At 38.6% G+C, this 18,701-nt stretch overlaps 1 non-coding gene across 1 annotated transcript; it reads left to right on the top strand.

Moving 5' to 3' along the window:
* The first annotated feature begins 18,307 nt into the window (after positions 1–18,307).
* LOC130971719 (small nucleolar RNA R71) lies at positions 18,308–18,411 on the top strand. The gene has a single exon (XR_009082932.1). It is a non-coding gene; the product is annotated as a small nucleolar RNA R71 (small nucleolar RNA).
* The last annotated feature ends 290 nt before the right edge of the window (positions 18,412–18,701 follow it).

Here is an 18,701-nt window from a genome sequence, read left to right as displayed (position 1 = left end):
ACATGGGACAACTAAGGGTGGAACACCAAGAACATTCCATTCTCCTCCATGAAATTAGAGAAGATCAAAGAATCATGAGAGAGGAGCAACAAAGACAAGGAAGAGACATTGAGGAGCTCAAGCACTCCATAAGATCTTCAAGAGGAAGAACAAGCCGCCATCACTAAGGTGGACCCGTTCTTTAATTTCCTTGTTCTTTATTTTCCTGTTTTTCGAAAATTATGCTTATGTTTATCTATGTTTGTGTCTCATGATCATTAGTGTCTTAGTGTCTATGCCTTAAAGTTATGAATGTCCTATGAATCCATCACCTTTCTTAAATGAAAAATGTTCTTAATTGAAAAAGAGAAGAATTGCATGAATTTTAAATTTTATAACAGATTAATTATTTTGATGTGGTGGCAATACTTTTGTTTTCTGAATGTATGCTTGAACAGTGCATATGTCTTTTGAATTTGTGGTTCATGAATGTTGGCTCTTGAAAGAATGATGAAAAAGGAGACATGTTATTGAGGATCTGAAAAATCATAAAAATGATTCTTGAAGCAAGAAAAAGCAGTGAATACAAAAAAAAAAGAGAAAAACGAAAAAAAAGAAAAAGAAAAAGAAAAAGAAAAAAATATAATAAAGTTGTGATCCAAGGCAAAAAGAGTGTGCTTAAGAACCCTGGCCACCTCTAATTGGGGACTCTAGCAAAGCTGAGTCACAATCTGAAAAGGTTCACCCAATTATGTGTCTGTGGCATGAATGTATCCGGTGGTAATACTGAAAGACAAAGTGCTTTGGGCCACGGCCAAGACTCATAAAGTAGCTGTGTTCAAGAATCATCATACTTAACTAGGAGAATCAATAACACTATCTGGATTCTGAGTTCCTATAGAAGCCAATCATTCTGAATTTCAAAGGATAGAGTGAGATGCCAAAACTATTCAGAGGCAAAAAGCTAAAAGCCCCGCTCATCTAATTAATACTGAGCTTCATAGATGTTTTTGGAATTCATTGCATATTCTCTTCTCTTTATCTTATTTGATTTTCAGTTGCTTGGGGACAAGCAACAATTTAAGTTTGGTGTTGTGATGAGCGGATAATTTGTACGCTTTTTGGCATTATTTTTAGTATGTTTTTAGTATTTTTAATTAGTTTTTATTATATTTTTATTAGTTTTTAGTTAAAATTCACTTTTCTGGACTTTACTATGAGTTATTGTGTTTTTCTGTGATTTCAGGTATTTTCTGGCTAAAATTGAGGGACCTGAGCAAAAATCTGATTCAGAGGCTGAAAAGGACTACAGATGCTGTTGGATTCTGACCTCCCTGCACTCGAAGTGGATTTTCTAGAGCTACAGAAGCCCAATTGGCGCGCTCTCAACGGCGTTGGAAAGTAGACATCCTGGGCTTTCCAGCAATGTATAATAGTCCATACTTTGCCCGAGATTTGATAGCCCAAACCGGCGTTCCAAATCAGCTCAAAACTGCTCGGCGTTAAACGCCGGAACTGGCACAAGAATGGGAGTTAGACGCCCAAACTGGCATAAAAGCTGGCGTTTAACTCCAAGAGAAGTCTCTACACGAAAATACTTCAATGCTCAGCCCAAGCACACACCAAGTGGGCCTGGAAATGGATTTTTATGTCATTTACTCATTTCTGTAAACCCTAGGCTACTAGTTCTCTACAAATAGGACCTTTTGCTATTGTATTTTCATCTTTGGATCATTTTCAATCTTAGGATCATCTTTGGACGTCTAGTTCTTAGATCATTGGGGGCTGGCCTCACGGCCATGCCTAGATCTTGTTCTTATGTATTTTCAACGGTGGAGTTTCTACACACCATAGATTAAGGTGTGGAGCTCTGCTGTACCTCGAGTATTAATGCAATTACTATTGTTCTTCTATTCAATTCAGCTTGTTCTTGTTCTAAGATATCACTTTTTCTTCAACTTGATGAATGTGATGATCCGTGACACTCATCATCATTCTCACCTATGAACGTGTGCCTGACAACCACCTCCGTTCTACCTTAGATTGAGTGGATATCTCTTGGATCCCTTAATCGAAATCTTCGTGGTATAAGCTAGAATTGATGGCGGCATTCAAGAGAATCTGGAAGGTCTAAACCTTGTCTGTGGTATTCTGAGTAGGATTCAATGATTGAATGACTGTGACGAGCTTCAAACTCCTGATGGCTGGGAGTTAGTGACAGACGCAAAAGAATCAATGGATTCTATTCCAACCTGATTGAGAACCGACAGATGATTAGCCGTGCCGTGACAGGGTGCGTTGAACATTTTCACTGAGAGGACGGGATTGTAGCCACTGACAACGGTGATGCCCAACATACAGCTTGCCATGGAAAGGAGTAAGAAGAATTGGATGAAGACAGTAGGAAAGCAGAGAGACGGAAGGGACAAAGCATCTCCATACGCTTATCTGAAATTCTCACCAATGAATTACATAAGTATCTCTATCTTTATGCTTTATTCATAAATCATCCATAACCATTTGAATTTGCCTGACTGAGATTTACAAGGTGACCATAGCTTGCTTCATACCAATAATCTCCGTGGGATCGACCCTTACTCGTGTAAGGTTTATTACTTGGACGACCCAGTGCACTTGCTGGTCAGTTGTGCGAAGTTGTGAAATTATGTTTAGACCATGGTATTGAGCACCAAGTTTTTGGAGTCATTACCGGGGACTGTTTGAGTTGTGAAAAGAATGAATCACAATTTCGTGCACCAAACGCCAGAACTGTGCTCCCTTTGGGCGTTCAACGCCAAATCATTGCTTGTTTCTGGCGTTGAATGCTAGGACTGAGCATGTTTTGGGCGTTCAACGCCAGCTTTCCACCCTTTTTCCAGCGTTTGAGTGCCAGAATTATTCCTCTCTGGGCTCTTACTGTCCTCAGATGGATTTTGGGTAGTTTGCTCATTCATTGGCTTCCTGCTACCTTGAAGTGAGGTATTTAATATTTTCCCACTTCTTAATTAAACTGCATGGCATTCTTCTGTTATTTGTTTTGATAACTGCTGTTCTGTTTGCTTCAATTGCACTTCCATATTCATATTTGCCATTCTTATTTCTTGTATTATCTCTTTGAATTCGGCTAACTATTTTGTTAGAAAATCCAATTGCTGATTGAATTCTGTAACTTGTTCTGCAGGACTCATTTCAGCAGTTACTATTTTAGCCTCTTCTTTCATAGAAGATTCACTGTTTAGGTACAGATGCTGATTTCTGGCAACTGTATCAATGAGCTCTTGAGCTTCTTCTATTGTCTTTCTCATGTGTATAGATCCACCAGTTGAGTGGTCTAGAGAAATCTGAGCTCTTTCTGTAAGCCCATAGTAGAAGATGTCTAACTGCACCCACTCTGGAAACATTTCAGAGGGGCATTTTCTTAGCATTTCTCTGTATCTCTCCCAGGCATCATAGAGAGATTCATGATCTCCTTGTTTGAAGCCTTGGATGCTCAGCCTTTGCTGTGTCATCGGTTTCGGAGGAAAATAGTGATTCAGGAATTTTTCTGACAGCTGTTTCCATGTCTTTATGTTGTCCTTAGGTTGGTTATTTAACCACCTCTTAGCTTGGTCTTTTACAGCAAATGGGAACAATAATAGCCTCTAGACATCCTGATCTACCTCTTTATCATGTACTGTGTCAGCAATTTGTAAAAACTGTGCCAGAAACTCTGTAGGTTCTTCTTGTGAAAGACCGGAATACTGGCAACTTTGCTGCACCATGATAATGAGCTGAGGATTCAACTCAAAACTACTAACTCCAATGGAGGGTATACATATACTACTCCCATATGAAGCAGTAGTGGGGTTAGCATATGACCCCAGAGTCTTTCTGGACTGTTCATTTCCACTTATGTCCATGTTGGAGTAAAGGGGGTAATGTGAATTTAAATTTTTATTTTATAAATAAATAAAAAATGATTTTCGAAATAAAATAAAATAAAAACCAAAATAAAAATAAAATAAAATAAGAAAATTAAAATTAAAAAATTAATAAGAATTTGAAAATATTTTATGAAGATTTTCAAAAAAGTGAGGAGAGAGAAAATGGTTAGGATATTTTCGAAAAAGATATAATAATTTTTTTTAATCTTAAAAGGATAAGATTTGAAAAATTTTGAAATTGAAATATGAATTTTTATAAAAAAATTTCGAAAATATAGCTTGAAAAATAGTTAGAAAAGATATTTTTTTGAATTTTGAATTTTTATGATGAAAGAGAAAAACACACAAAAGACACAAGACTTAAAATTTTTAGATCTAATGCTCCTTGTTTTCGAAAATTTTGGAGGGAAAACACCAAGGAACACCAAACTTAAAGATTTTAAGATCAAAACACAAGGAAGACTCAAGAACACCTTGAAGATTCACAAGAACACCAAGAACGAAAGAAAGAACACCAAACTTAAAATTTTTGGGAAAACTAAAATAAATTTTCGAAAATTATAAAAAGATTAACAAGAAAATACCAAACTTAAAGTTTGGCACAAGAATTAATCAAAGAAAAATTATTTTTGAAAAAGTTTTAAAAAGAAGATACCCAATTGCCAAGAACATAAGCCAACGCTCTAGCCAACTGAGCTATAAATGTAACGTGTTTTAAAGATGTATTATTTTTATAGATAAAAATAATTTTTTTTTGAAAACTAATATTTTGAAAAAGAACAAGAAAAACAAGCCAACTGAGCTATAAATGTAACGTGTTTTAAAGATGTATTATTTTTATAGATAAAAATAATTTTTTTTTTGAAAACTAATGTTTTGAAAAAGCACAAGAAAAACAAGAAAAGACACAGAGCAAGACAAACCAAAGATCAAACAAGAAAAATTGACAAGAACAATTTGAAGATCAAGGAAAAACAAAGAACACTAATTCGAAAATTTAAAGGAAAATACAAGATATGCAATTGACACCAAACTTAGAACAAGACACTGAACTCACGAAAAAAATTAAAAATTGTTAAAGAAAATTAATATTTTTTTTAAAAAAAATTTTGAAAAGAAAATAAAGAACTCAGATTTGATGACTCTATAGCAACAAAAATAAATTATTCCTGATCTAAGCAACAAAATAAATCTTTAGTTGTTCAAACTCGAACAATCCCCGGCAATGGCGCCAAAAACTTGGTGCACGAAATTGCAATCACACTTTTGCAATCCGCACAACTAACCAGCAAGTGCACTGGGTCGTCCAAGTAATACCTTACGTGAGTAAGGGTCAAATCCCACGGAGATTGTTGGCTTGAAGCAAGCTATGGTTTGATCTTAGTCAGGATGCCAATAGGGTTCTTTCGTTTTAATTGTAAAAAGTCAAAGGGCATAAAATAAATACTTATTGTGCAATAATGGAGAATATGTTGGAGTTTTGGAGATGCTTTGTCATCTGAATTTCAGCTTTTCTCTTGTACTTCTCTTCCCACACGCAAGGCTCCTTCCATGGCAAGCTGTATGTAGGGTGTCACCGTTGTCAATGGCTACTTCCCATTCTCTCAGTGAAAATGGTCCAAATGCTCTGTCACAGCACGGCTAATCATCTATCGGTTCTCGATCATGTTGGAATAGAATCCCTTGATTCTTTTGCGTTTGTCATCACGCCCAGCAATCGTGAGTTTGAAGCTCATCACAGTCATTCGATCCCGGAATCCTACTCGGAATACCACAGACAAGGTTAGACTTTCCGGATTCCCATGAATGCCGCCATCAATTCTACCTTATACCACAAAGATTCTGATTGAGAAATCTAAGAGATACTCATTCAATCTGATGTAGAATGGAGGTGGTTGTCAGGCATACGTTCATGGATTGAGGAAGGTAATGAGTATCATGGATCATCACCTTCTTCATAGTGAAGCGTGAATGAACATCTTAGATAGGAACAAGCGTGTTTGAATGGAAAACAGAAATAATTGCATTAATTCATCGAGACGCTGCAGAGCTCCTCACCCCCAACAATGGAGTTTAGAGACTCATGCTGTCAAAAGGTACAAATTTCAGATCTAAAAATGTCATGAGATGCAAAACAAGTCTCTAAAAGTTGTTTAAATACTAAACTAGTAACCTAGGTTTATAGAAAATGAGTAAACTAAGATAATTAGTGCAAAAATCCACTTCTGGGACCCACTTGGTGAGTGCTGGGGCTGAGACTTAAGCTTCTCACGTGCCTGGGCTGTTTTTGGAGTTGAACGCCAAGTTGTAACGTGTTTTTGGCGTTCAACTCTGGTTCGTGACATGTTTCTGGCGCTGAACGCCAGACTGCAATATGGAACTGACGTTGAACGCCAGTTTACGTCATCTATCTTCGCGCAAAGTATAAACTATTATATATTGCTGGAAAGCCCTAGATGTCTACTTTCCAACATAATTGATAGCGCGCCAATTGGACTCCTGTAGCTCCAAAAAATCCATTCCGAGTGCAGGGAGGTCAGAATCCAACAGCATCAGCCGTCCTTTTTCAGCCTAAATTAGATTTTTGCTCAGCTCTCTCAATTTCAGCCAGAAAATACCTGAAATCACAGAAAAACACACAAACTCATAGTAAAGTCCAGAAATATGATTTTTGCTTAAAAACTAATAAAATTATATTAAAAACTAATTAAAACATGCTAAAATCTACATGAAATTACCCCAAAAAGCGTATAAAATATCCGCTCATCACTACTATCGAAGGATTCGAGACTTCGAGATAAAAGAGGCTCTAAAGCAGATGAAAAATGGTAGGGCAGTAGGACCTGATAATATCCCGATTGAGGTTTGGAAGGAGCTTGAAGAAAAAGGCATCAACTGGTTAAACAAGCTTTTTAATGAGATTTTAAGGTCAAAGAAGATGCCTGATGAGTGGAGAAAGAGCACCTTGGTACCTATCTACAAAAATAAGGGGGATATACAAAGTTGCAGAAACTATAGAGGGATTAAGCTTATGAGTCATACTATGAAATTATGGGAAATAGCGATAGAACGGAGGTTGAGAAAAGAGACACAAGTAACAGAGAACCAATTTGGATTTATGCCAGAAAAATCTACCACTGAAGCAATATACCTATTAAGAAGGATGATGGAGAGGTATCGTAGTAATAAAAGGGATCTCCATATGGTGTTTATTGATTTGGAAAAAGCGTATGATAGGGCACCAAGGGAGGTCTTATGGAAGGTTTTAGAAAAGAGGAGAGTAAGGATCGCATATATTCGGGCAATTAAAGACATGTATGATGGGGCCGCAACTAGTGTGAAGACTCAAGGTGGTGTGACGGAAGAATTTCCTATTGGTATAGAATTACACCAGGGATCATCCTTAAGTCCATACCTTTTCACATTAGTCTTGGAAGTACTCACAGAGCACATCCAAGAGCCTGTGCCATGGTGCATGCTTTTTGCCGATGATATCGTCCTTATGGGAGAGTCAAGGGAAGACCTAAATAAGAAGTTGGAGTTCTGGAGAGAAGCTTTAGAAGTGAATGGTCTGCGCATAAGCCGTAGCAAGACGGAATATATGGAATGTAAGTTCAGTCTGAGAAGGGAAAACTCCAATATAGAGGTGAAGATTGGAGAAAACATCCTAGAAAAAGTTAAAAGTTTTAAGTATCTTGGGTACATCATACAGGATAATGGAGAGATTGAACAGGATGTAAATCATAGGATCCAAGCAGGTTGGTCAAAATGGCGGAGTGCATCTGGTTTTATATGCGACAAAAAAGTGTCTTTAAAACTTAAAGGTAAATTCTATCGCACCGCTATAAGACCGGCTATGCTGTATGGTACGGAGTATTGGGCGGCTAAAGGGGAGCACGAACATAAGCTGAGTGTGGCAGAGATGAAGATGTTGAGATGGATGAGTGGTCATACGCGATTGGATAAAATAAGGAATGAAGATATAAGGGAGAGAGTTGGAGTAGCACCCATTGTGGAAAAGATAGTTGAATCGCGTCTCAGGTGGTTTGGACATGTGAGAAGAAGACCGATAGAATATCCAGTCAGAGGGTTGATGAGATGGAAGATGGACAAAGGGCGAAAGGCAGAGGAAGACCTAAGAAGACCATCCATGAGGTGGTCAAGTGAGATCTACATGTAAACGGTCTCTCTGTAGACATGATACATGACAGAGCATAATGGCGTCGTTTGATTCATGTAGCTGACCCCACTTAGTGGGATAAGGCTTTATTGTTGTTGTTGTTGTTGTTGTTGTTTAATAATTAATAATATATATTATTTTTAAATTCATTTTAAGCATACATGTTAAGAATAAGACTCAACACAGTGACACGTGATAGTATTTAGGTGTGTTCAAGCGTGTTCGAAGAATTTTTTTATTAAGGCATAGTTGAATACACACAGAAGACACGTGTATCGGATAAATATCAATGTGTCGCATTTAAAATGTGTCCGATAAAAAATACGACAAATAAAAAAATATTTGTACTTTATACTATATTACTGTGATTTTTGTGAAAAATCAGTATATTGGAGTTGGTTATAAGTTTTATGTGTCAAGAATAATTATAAAACTTAAACTATATAAAAATAGTAGTGACTTCTTACAAATAGAAAACATAATTAATTAAAAAAAATATTATTAAAAAATATAATATTGTTAGAATGCATATATTATATGATTTTTTAATTAGGTAACTAGTTATTAATTAGCCAATAATTTAAACCAATTTTTTAAAATTTTATTTTTAATTCACATTAACATTCAAATAAGATCATAATTAATATGTAATTTGCATTCAAATAAAATTTGTAACAATTTTACTATTAGAATGCCACACTTCTGGATACACTATTTTAATAATGAGAATATTACAACAACTTTCAGATATTTAATAATAAGATATAAGTTTTTAACTAAAAATCGTATTGCTATTTTATTTGAAAAACTGAAAATACTTATTATTTTAATCAAACATGCATATATAACCAAAATCAATCACAATCCTCATGTATACAAGTAACTTACAAATATTATAAACATGCATATCATTACAACTCATATTCCTCTTACAAGGATATATATATATATATATAGTTTTTTCTCGCATATATATACAACAATCAGATGTGCAAAAAGAATTTCTTAAACTCTTCGTCCGTCCTTAAAAGAAAAACCTGTAGAAAGTGAAAACAACATCCTTGCAGGTTCTCAATAGAGGGTTTAAGAATCGTCATAAAAGGATACGTATAAAGAAAAGAATTGATTTCAATTACAGCGATTATCACTCGTCTTATGAATCTATTAAAAAAAATTAACAATTAATTATCCAAAATTCAAAGTTCACTTCTTTAATTATATGAATTTCAAAACTCAATTAATATTCTATAACATAATCAAGTACGGCCTCCACCCCAACATATAATCAAATCAAATTATAGCCTCTGGTCCAATTCATGTTAAATCACGACCTTTGTCCCAAACCAAATCAATCATGGCATCCAGCCCAATTAAAATCAATCACAGCTTCTAGCACAAATCAAATTAACTCACCATCGAAACTCAGTCTCAAAATATAATCAATTACCGACGTCATACGGTACAAGGCAAATACAATCAGAGGACAATTACAGCCAGTACCACATCAGGAACAACCCTCAATGTCACCACCAGCAGCATAGGAAATCTCTCAGTTGTTCAAGTACAGACAAAACAATATAAAAAATACACAAGTAAAGAGAACATATACAACAATTAGATCAAATAGCATATAGTGTAACTAATCAAGAAGGCAAATGAAGTATAAGATGCACATTAAAACAATACACACAAATGCACATGATGCATGTCTGCCCGATGGCCAATGAACTCATCTGTCGATTATACAATGAAACCTGACATATCCGATAGCTAACCTGGATATGAAACACCACAACACAGAGTAAGTGGGACTAAATCGCGATCCTTGGATCTTACCCGCTTAACCTGGAGCAAGTGTGATTTATACGCTTTTCGGCATTGTTTTTAGTATGTTTTAGTTAGTTTTTATTATATTTTTTTTAGTTTTTATTTAAAATTCACTTTTCTGGACTTTGCTATGAGTTTGTATATTTTTCTGTGATTTCAGGTATTTTCTGGCTGAAATTGAGGGACCTGAGCAAAAATCTGATTCAGAGGCTGAAAAGGGCTGCAGATGCTGTTGGATTCTGACCTACTTGCACTTGAAGTGAATTTTCTGAAGCTACAGAAGCCCAATTGGCGCTTTCTTAATTGCGTTGGAAAGTAGACATCTTGGGCTTTCCATCAATATATAATAGTCCATACTTTTCCCGAGATTTGATGGCCCAAACCGGCGTTTCAAATCAGCTCAAGAATTCCCGGCGTTTAACGCCGGAACTGGCACAAAAGCTGGAGTTAAACGCCCAAACTGGCACAAAAGCTGGCGTTTAAAGTATCTACACATGAAAGCTTCAATGCTCAGCCCAAGCACACACCAAATGGGCCCAGAAGTGGATTTTTACGTCATTTACTCATTTTTGTAAATCCTAAGCTACTAGTTCTCTCTAAATAGGACCTTTTGCTATTGTATTTTTATCTTTGATAAGTCCTATGCTATCTTAGATCAAATATTTGGACGTCTAGTTCTTAGATCATGGGGGCTGGCCTCTCGGCCATGCCTAGACCTTGTTCTTATGTATTTTCAAAGGTGGAGTTTCTACACACCATAGATTAAGGTGTGGAGCTCTGCTGTACCTCGAGTATCAATGCAATTACTACTATTTTCCATACGATTCATCTTATTCTTGTTCTAAGATATTAATTTGCACCCAAGAACATGATGAATGTGATGATTATGTGACGCTCATCATCATTCTCACTTATGAACGCGTGACTGACAACCACTTCCGTTCTACATGCAAACAAGGCTTGAGTGTGTATCTCTTGGATTCCTTAATCAGAATCTTCGTGGTATAAGCTAGAATCAATTGGCGGCCATTCTTGAGAATCCAGAAGGTCTAAACCTTGTCTGTGGTATTCTGAGTAGGATTCAGGGATTGAATGACTGTGACGAGCTTCAAACTAGCGATTGTGGGGCGTTAGTGACAGACGCAAAAGAATCACTGAATTCTATTCCGACATGATCGAGAACCGACAGATGAATAGCCATGCTGTGACAGAGCGCGTTGAATATTTTCACTGAGAGGACGGGACTGTAGCCATTGACAACGGTGATGCCCAACATACAGCTTGCCATGAAAAGGAGTAAGAAGGATTGGATGAAGACAGTAGGAAAGCAGAGAGACAGACGGGATAAAGCATCTCCATACGCTTATCTGAAGCTCTCACCAATGAATTACATAAGTATCTCTATCTTTATTTTATGTCTTATTTATCTTTTAGTTATTAATCCACCATAACCATTTGAATCCGCCTTACTGAGATTTACAAGATGACCATAGCTTGCTTCATACCAACAATCTCCGTGGGATCGACCCTTACTCGCGAAAGGTTTATTAGTTGGATGATGAGCGGATAATTTGTATACTTTTTGGCATTGTTTTTAGTATATTTTTAGTAGGATCTAGTTAGTTTTTAGTATATTTTTATTAGTTTTTAGTTAAAATTCACTTTTCTGGACTTTACTATGAGTTTGTGTGTTTTTCTGTGATTTCAGGTATTTTCTGGCTGAAATTGAGGGATCTGAGCAAAAATCTGATCCAGAGACTCAAAAGGACTACAGATGCTGTTGGATTCTGACCTCCCTGCACTCGAAGTGGATTTTCTGGAGCTACAGAAGCCCAATTGGCGCGCTCTCAACGGCGTTGGAAAGTAGACATCCTGGGCTTTCCAGCAATATATGATAGTCCATACTTTGCCTAAGATTTGATGGCCCAAACCGGCGTTCAAAGTCACCTACAGAAATCCCAGCGTTAAACGCCGGAACTGGTACCTAAATGGGAGTTAAACGCCCAAACTGGCACCTAATTGGGAGTTAAACGCCCAAACTGGCACTAAAGCTGGCGTTTAACTCCAAGGAGAGTCTCTACACAAAATTTCTTCATTGCTCAGTGGTCGGGCGAAATTGTGAACAATACTTTTTCACAACTCAAATAATCCCCGGTAAAGGCTCCAAGAACTTGGTGCGCTCAATACCATGGCATTACACAACTTCGCACAACTAACCAGCAAGTGCACTGGGTCGTCCAAGTAATAAACCTTACGTGAGTAAGGGTCGATCCCACGGAGATTGTTAGTATTGAAGCAAGCTATGGTCATCTTGTAGATCTTAGTCAGGCAAACTCAAGTGTATATGATGATGAACGAAAATAACATAAAGATAAAGATAGTGATACTTATGTATATCATTGGTGTAAGAGCTTCAGACAAGTGTATGAAGATGCCTTCCCTTCCGTCTCTCTGCTTTCCTACAGCCTTCATCCAATCCTTCTTACTCCTTTCCATGGCAAACTCGTGTAGGGTCTCACTGTTGTCAGCAGCTACCTCCCATCCTCGCAGTGAAAGCTAATGCACACACTCTGTCACAGTGCTGCCAATCACCGGTGTGGTTCCCTCCCCTACTGGAATAGAATCCAGTGATTCTTTTGCGTCTGTCACTAACGCCCAGCAAGTTACAGGTTTGAAGCACGTCACAGTCATTCAATCATTGAATCCTACTCAGAACACCACAGACAAGGTTAGACCTTCCGGATTCTCTTGAATGCTGCCATCAGTTCTTGCCTATACCACGAAGACTCTGATCTCACGGAATGGCTGGCTCGTTTGTCAGGCGAGCACTCGGTTGTCAGGCGATCAACCATGCATCGTGCAATCAGGAATCCAAGAGATATTCACTAAAGCCTCGAATGCTTGTAGAACAAGAATGGTTGTCAGTCACCTTGTTCATAGGTTGAAGAACGAGTGATATCTTAGATAAAGAACAAGCGGAGTTGAATAGAAGAACAATAGTAATTGCATTAATACTCGAGGTACAGCAGAGCTTCACACCCTTAATCTATGGTGTGTAGAAACTCCACCGTTGAAAATACATAAGCATAAGGTCCAGGCATGGCCGAATGGCCAGCCTCCCAAAGATCTAAGATAGCATAAAAGTGAAGATAGCTACCAAAGTCTACTAATACAATAGTAAAAGGTCCTATTAATAGTAAACTAGTAACCTAAGGTGTACAGAAATGAGTAAATGACATAAAAATCCACTTCCGGGCCCACTTGGTGTGTGCTTGGGCTGAGCAATCAAGGAAATTCGTGTAGAGACCTTTTCTGGAGTTAAACGCCAGCTCCCATGCCAGTTTGGGCGTTTAACTCCAACTTTTATTCCTGTTCCGGCGTTTAACGCTGGAATTCCTGAGGCCGGATTGCTTCGCGGGTTTGGGCCATCAAATCTTGGACAAAGTATGGACTATTATATATTGCTGGAAAGCCCTGGATGTCTACTTTCCAACGCCGTTGAGAGCGCGCCAATTGGGCTTCTGTAGCTCCAGAAAATCCACTTCGAGTGCAGGGAGGTCAGAATCCAACAGCATCTGCAGTCCTTTTTGGTCTCTGAATCAGATTTTTGCTCAGGTCCCTCAATTTCAGCCAGAAAATACCTGAAATCACAGAAAAACACACAAACTCATAGTAAAGTCCAGAAAAGTGAATTTTAAATAAAAACTAATAAAAATGTACTAAAATCTAACTAAAAGATATCAAAAACATACTAAAAACAATGCCAAAAAGTATACAAATTATCCGCTCATCACAACACCAAACTTAAATTGTTGCTTGTCCTCAAGCAACTGAAAATCAAATAAGATCAAAAGAAGAGAATATGCAATGAATTCCAAAAACATCTGTGAAGATCAGTATTAATTAGATGAGCGGGGCTTTTAACCTTCTGTCTCTGAACAGTTTTGGCATCTCAATCTATCCCTTGAAATTCAGAATGGTTGGCTTCTTTAGGAACTCAGAGTCCAGATAGTGTTAATGATTCTCCTAGTAAAGTATGATGATTCTTGAACATAGCTATTTATTGAGTCTTGGCTGTGGCCCAAAGCACTCTGTCTTCCAGTATTACCACCGGATACATACATGCCACAGACACATAATTGGGTGAACCTTTTCAGATTGTGACTCAGCTTTGCTAAAGTCCCCAATTAGAGGTGTCCAGGGTTCTTAAGCACACTCTTATTTGCCTTGGATCACAACTTTATTTCTTTTCTTTTTCTTTCTTTTCTTTCTTTTTTTTTTTCGATTTTTTTTTTTTCGGTTTTTTTTCTCTTTTTTTTTTTTTTTTTTTTTGAATAGCTTTTTCTTGCTTCAAGAATCATTTTATTGATTTTTCAGATCCTCAGTAACATGTCTCCTTTTTCATCATTCTTTCAAGAGCCAACATTCATGAACCACAAATTCAAGATATATATGCACTGTTTACACATACATTCAGAGAACAAAAATATTGCCACCACATCAAATAATTAAACTATTATAAAATTCAAAATTCATGCAATTCTTCCTTTTTCAATTAAGCACATTTTTATTCAAGAAAGGTGATGGATTCATAGGACATTCATAACTTTAAGGCATAGACACTAAGACACTAATGATCATAAGACACAAACATGGATAACATAAAGCATAAAATTCGAAAAACAAAGGAATAAAGAACAAGGAAATCAAGGAATGGGTCCACCTTAGTGATGGCGGCTCTTCCTTGCTTTTGAAGGTCCTATGGAGTGCTTGAGCTCCTCAATGTCTCTTCCTTGTCTTTGTTGCTCCTCCTCATGATTCTTTGATCTTCTCTAATTTCATGGAGGAGAATGGAGTGTTCTTGATGCTCCACCCTTAGTTGTCCCATGTTGGAACTTAATTCTCCTAGGGAGGTGTTTAGTTGCTCCCAATAGTTTTGTGGAGGAAAGTTCATCCCTTGAGGAATCTCAGGGATTTCTTGATGAGAGGGGTCTCTTGTGTATTCCATCCTTTTCTTGGTGATGGGCTTGTCCTCATCAATGGGGATATCTCCTTCTATGTCAACTCCAACTGAATAACAGAGGTGACAAATGAGGTGAGGAAAGGCTAACCTTGCCACAGTGGAGGTCTTGTCTGCCACTTTATAGAGTTCTTGAGCTATAACCTCATGAACCTCTATTTCCTCTCCAATCATGATACTATGGATCATGATGGCCCGGTCTATGGTAACTTCGGACCGGTTGCTAGTGGGAATGATTGAGCGTTGTATGAACTCTAACCATCCTCTAGCCACGGGCTTGAGGTCATGCCTTCTCAATTGGACCGGCTTTCCTCTTGAATCTTGCTTCCATTGTGCGCCCTCTTCACATATGACTGTGAGGACTTGGTCCAACCTTTGATCAAAGTTGACCCTTCTAGTGAAAGGATGCTCATCTCCTTGCATCATAGGCAAGTTGAACGCCACCCTCACACTCTTCGGACTAAAATCCAAGTATTTCCCCCGAACCATAGTAAGATAATTCTTTGGATTCGGGTTCACACTTTGGTCATGGTTCTTTGTGATCCATGCATTGGCATAGAACTCTTGAACCATCAAGATTCCAACTTGTTGAATGGGGTTGGTGAGAACTTCCCAACCTCTTCTTTGGATCTCATGGCGGATCTCCGGATATTCACCCTTTTTGAGTAAAAAGGGGACTTCGGGATCACCTTCTTCAAGGCCACAACTTCATAGAAGTGGTCTTGATGCACCTTTGAGAGGAATCTATCCATCTCCCATGACTCGGAGGTGGAAGCTTTTGCTTTCCCTTTCCTCTTTTTAGAGGTTTCTCCGGCCTTTGGTGCCATAATGGTTATGGAAAAACGAAAAAGCAACGCTTTTACCACACCAAACTTAAAATGTTTGCTCGTCCTCGAGCAAAAGAAGAAAGAAAGGAGTAGAAGAAGAAGAAATGAGGAAGAGGGAGGGTAGTGTGTTCGGCCAAAGGGGGAAGAAGTGGTCTTTAGGTTGTGTGAAAATGAAGGGTTGAAGAAGGGTATTTATAGGAGAGAGGGGGGTAAAGGTTCGGCCATTTGAGGGTGGGTTTGGGAGGGAAAGTGGTTTGAATTTGAAGGGTGAGGTTGGTGGGGTTTTATGAAGGGTGGATGTGAGTGGTGAAGAGAAAGATGGGATTTGATAGGTGAGGGGTTTTTGGGGAAGAGGTGTTGAGGTGATTGGTGAATGGGGGAAGGAGAGAGAGAGTGATGGTAGGGTCCTGTGGGGTCCACAGATCCTGTAGTGTCAAGGAAAAGTCATCCTTGCACCAAATGGCATCAAAATCCACGTTTTGACCCATTTCTGGCGTTAAACGCCGGGCTGGTGCCCATTCCTGGCGTTTAACGCCAGGTTGTTGCCCTTTACTGGCGTTTAACGCCAGTCTGGTGCCCTTTTCTGGCGTTAAACGCCCAGAAAGGTGCCAGACTGGGCGTTAAACGCCCAACTGCTAGGCTGACTGGCGTTTGAACGCCAGCAGCATCTTCTTCCAGGGTGTGCTGTTTTTCTTCCTGTTTTTCATTTTGTTTTTGCTTTTTTCATTGTTTTTGTGACTTCTTATGATCATCAACCTACAGAAAAGATAAAATAACAAAAGAAAATACTTAATTATAAAACATTGGGTTGCCTCCCAACAAGCGCTTCTTTAATGTCATTAGCTTGACAGAGGGCTCTCATGGAGCCTCAGAAATGCTCAGAACCGTGTTGGAACCTCCCAACACCAAACTTAGAGTTTGAATGTGGGGTTTCAACACCAAACTTAGAGTTTGGTTGTGGCCTCCCAACACCAAACTTAGAGTTTGACTGTGGGGGCTCTGTTTGGCTCTGTTTTGAGAGGAGCTCTTCATGCTTCCTCTCCATGATGACAGAGGGATATCCTTGGGCCTTAAACACCAAGGATTTTTCATTCACTTGAATAATTAACTCTCCTCTATCAACATCAATCACAGCCTTTGCTGTGGCTAGGAAGGGTCTGCCAAGGATGATGGATTCATCCATGCACTTCCCAGTCTCTAGGACTATGAAATCAGTAGGAATGTAATGGTTTTCAACCTTAACCAGAACATCCTCTACAAGTCCATGGGCTTGTTTTCTTGAGTTGTCTGCCATTTCTAGTGAGATTTTTGCAGCTTGCACCTCAAAGATCCCTAATTTCCATTACAGAGAGGGGCATGAGGTTTACACTTGACCCTAAGTCACACAAGGCCTTCTGAAGGTCATGGTGCCTATGGTACAAGGTATAGAAAACTTCCCAGGATCCTGCCTCTTTTGAGGCAGTTTCTGCCTAGACAGGTCATCCAGTTCTTTGGTGAGCAAGGGAGGTTCATCTTCCCAAGTCTCATTTCCAAATAACTTGTCATTTAGCTTCATGATTGCTCCAAGGTATTTAGCAACTTGCTCTTCAGTGACATACTCATCCTCTTCAGAGGAAGAATACTCATCAGAGCTCATGAAAGGCAGTAGCAAGTCCAAGGGAATCTCTATGGTCTCAGTCTGAGCCTCAGATTCCCAAGGTTCCTCATGGGGAACTCATTAGAGGCCAGTGGACGTCCAGTGAGGCCTTCCTCAGTGGCGTTCACTGCCTCTTCTTCCTCCCAGAAATCGGCCATGTTTATGGCTTTGCACTCTCCTTTTGGATTTTCTTCAGTGTTACTTGGGAGAGTGCTTGGAGGAAGTTCAGTAATTTTCTTGCTCAGCTGACCCACTTGTCCTTCCAAATTCCTAATGGAAGATCTAGTTTCAGTCATGAAACTTTGAGTGGTTTTGATCAGATCAGAGACCATGGTTGCTAAGTCAGAATTATTCTGCTTAGAGCTCTCTGTCTGTTGCTGAGAAGATGATGGAAAAGGCTTGCCATTGTTAAACCTGTTTCTTCCACCATTGTTATTGAAACCTTGTTGAGGTCTCTCGTGATTCTTCCATGAAAGATTTGTGTGATTTCTCCATGAAGAATTATAGGTGTTACTATAGGGTTCTCCTAGGTAATTTACCTCTTCCATGGAAGGGTTCTCAGGATCATAAGCTTCTTCCTCAGATGAAGCTTCCTTAGTACTGTTTGGTGCATTTTGCATTCCAGACAGACTTTGAGAAATCAAATTGACTTGTTGAGTCAGTATTTTATTCTGGGCCAAAATGGCATTCAGAGTGTCAATCTCAAGAACTCCTTTCTTCTGACTAGTCCCATTGTTCACAGGATTTCTTTCAGAAGTGTACATGAATTGGTTATTTGCAACCATTTCAATCAATTCTTGAGCTTCTGCAGGCGTCTTCTTTAGATGAAGAGATCCTCCTGCAGAGCTATCCAAGGACTTAGATAGTTCAGAGAGACCATCATAGAAAATACCTATGATGCTCCATTCAGAAAGCATGTCAGATGGACATCTTCTGATTAATTGTTTGTATCTTTCCCAAGCTTCATAGAGGGATTCTCCATCCTTCTGTCTGAAGGTTTGGACTTCCACTCTAAGCTTACTCCATCTTTGTGGTGGAAAGAACTTTGCCAAGAAGGCATTGACTAGCTTTTCCCAAGAGTCCAGGCTTTCTTTAGGTTGAGAGTCCAACCATATTCTAGCTCTGTCTCTCACAGCAAAAGGGAATAGCATCAGTCTATAAACTCAGGTTAACCCCATTAGTCTTGACTGTGTCACAGATTTGCAAGAATTCAGCTAAAAACTGATGAGGATCTTCCATTGGAAGTCCATGGAACTTGCAATTCTGTTGCATTAGAGAAACTAATTGAGGCTTAAGCTCAAAGTTGTTT

The sequence above is a fragment of the Arachis stenosperma genome, chromosome 3, assembly GCF_014773155.1.
Source record: "Arachis stenosperma cultivar V10309 chromosome 3, arast.V10309.gnm1.PFL2, whole genome shotgun sequence".
NCBI classification, from domain to species: domain Eukaryota; kingdom Viridiplantae; phylum Streptophyta; class Magnoliopsida; order Fabales; family Fabaceae; genus Arachis; species Arachis stenosperma.
This window is presented reverse-complemented; position numbering and strand designations above follow the sequence as displayed.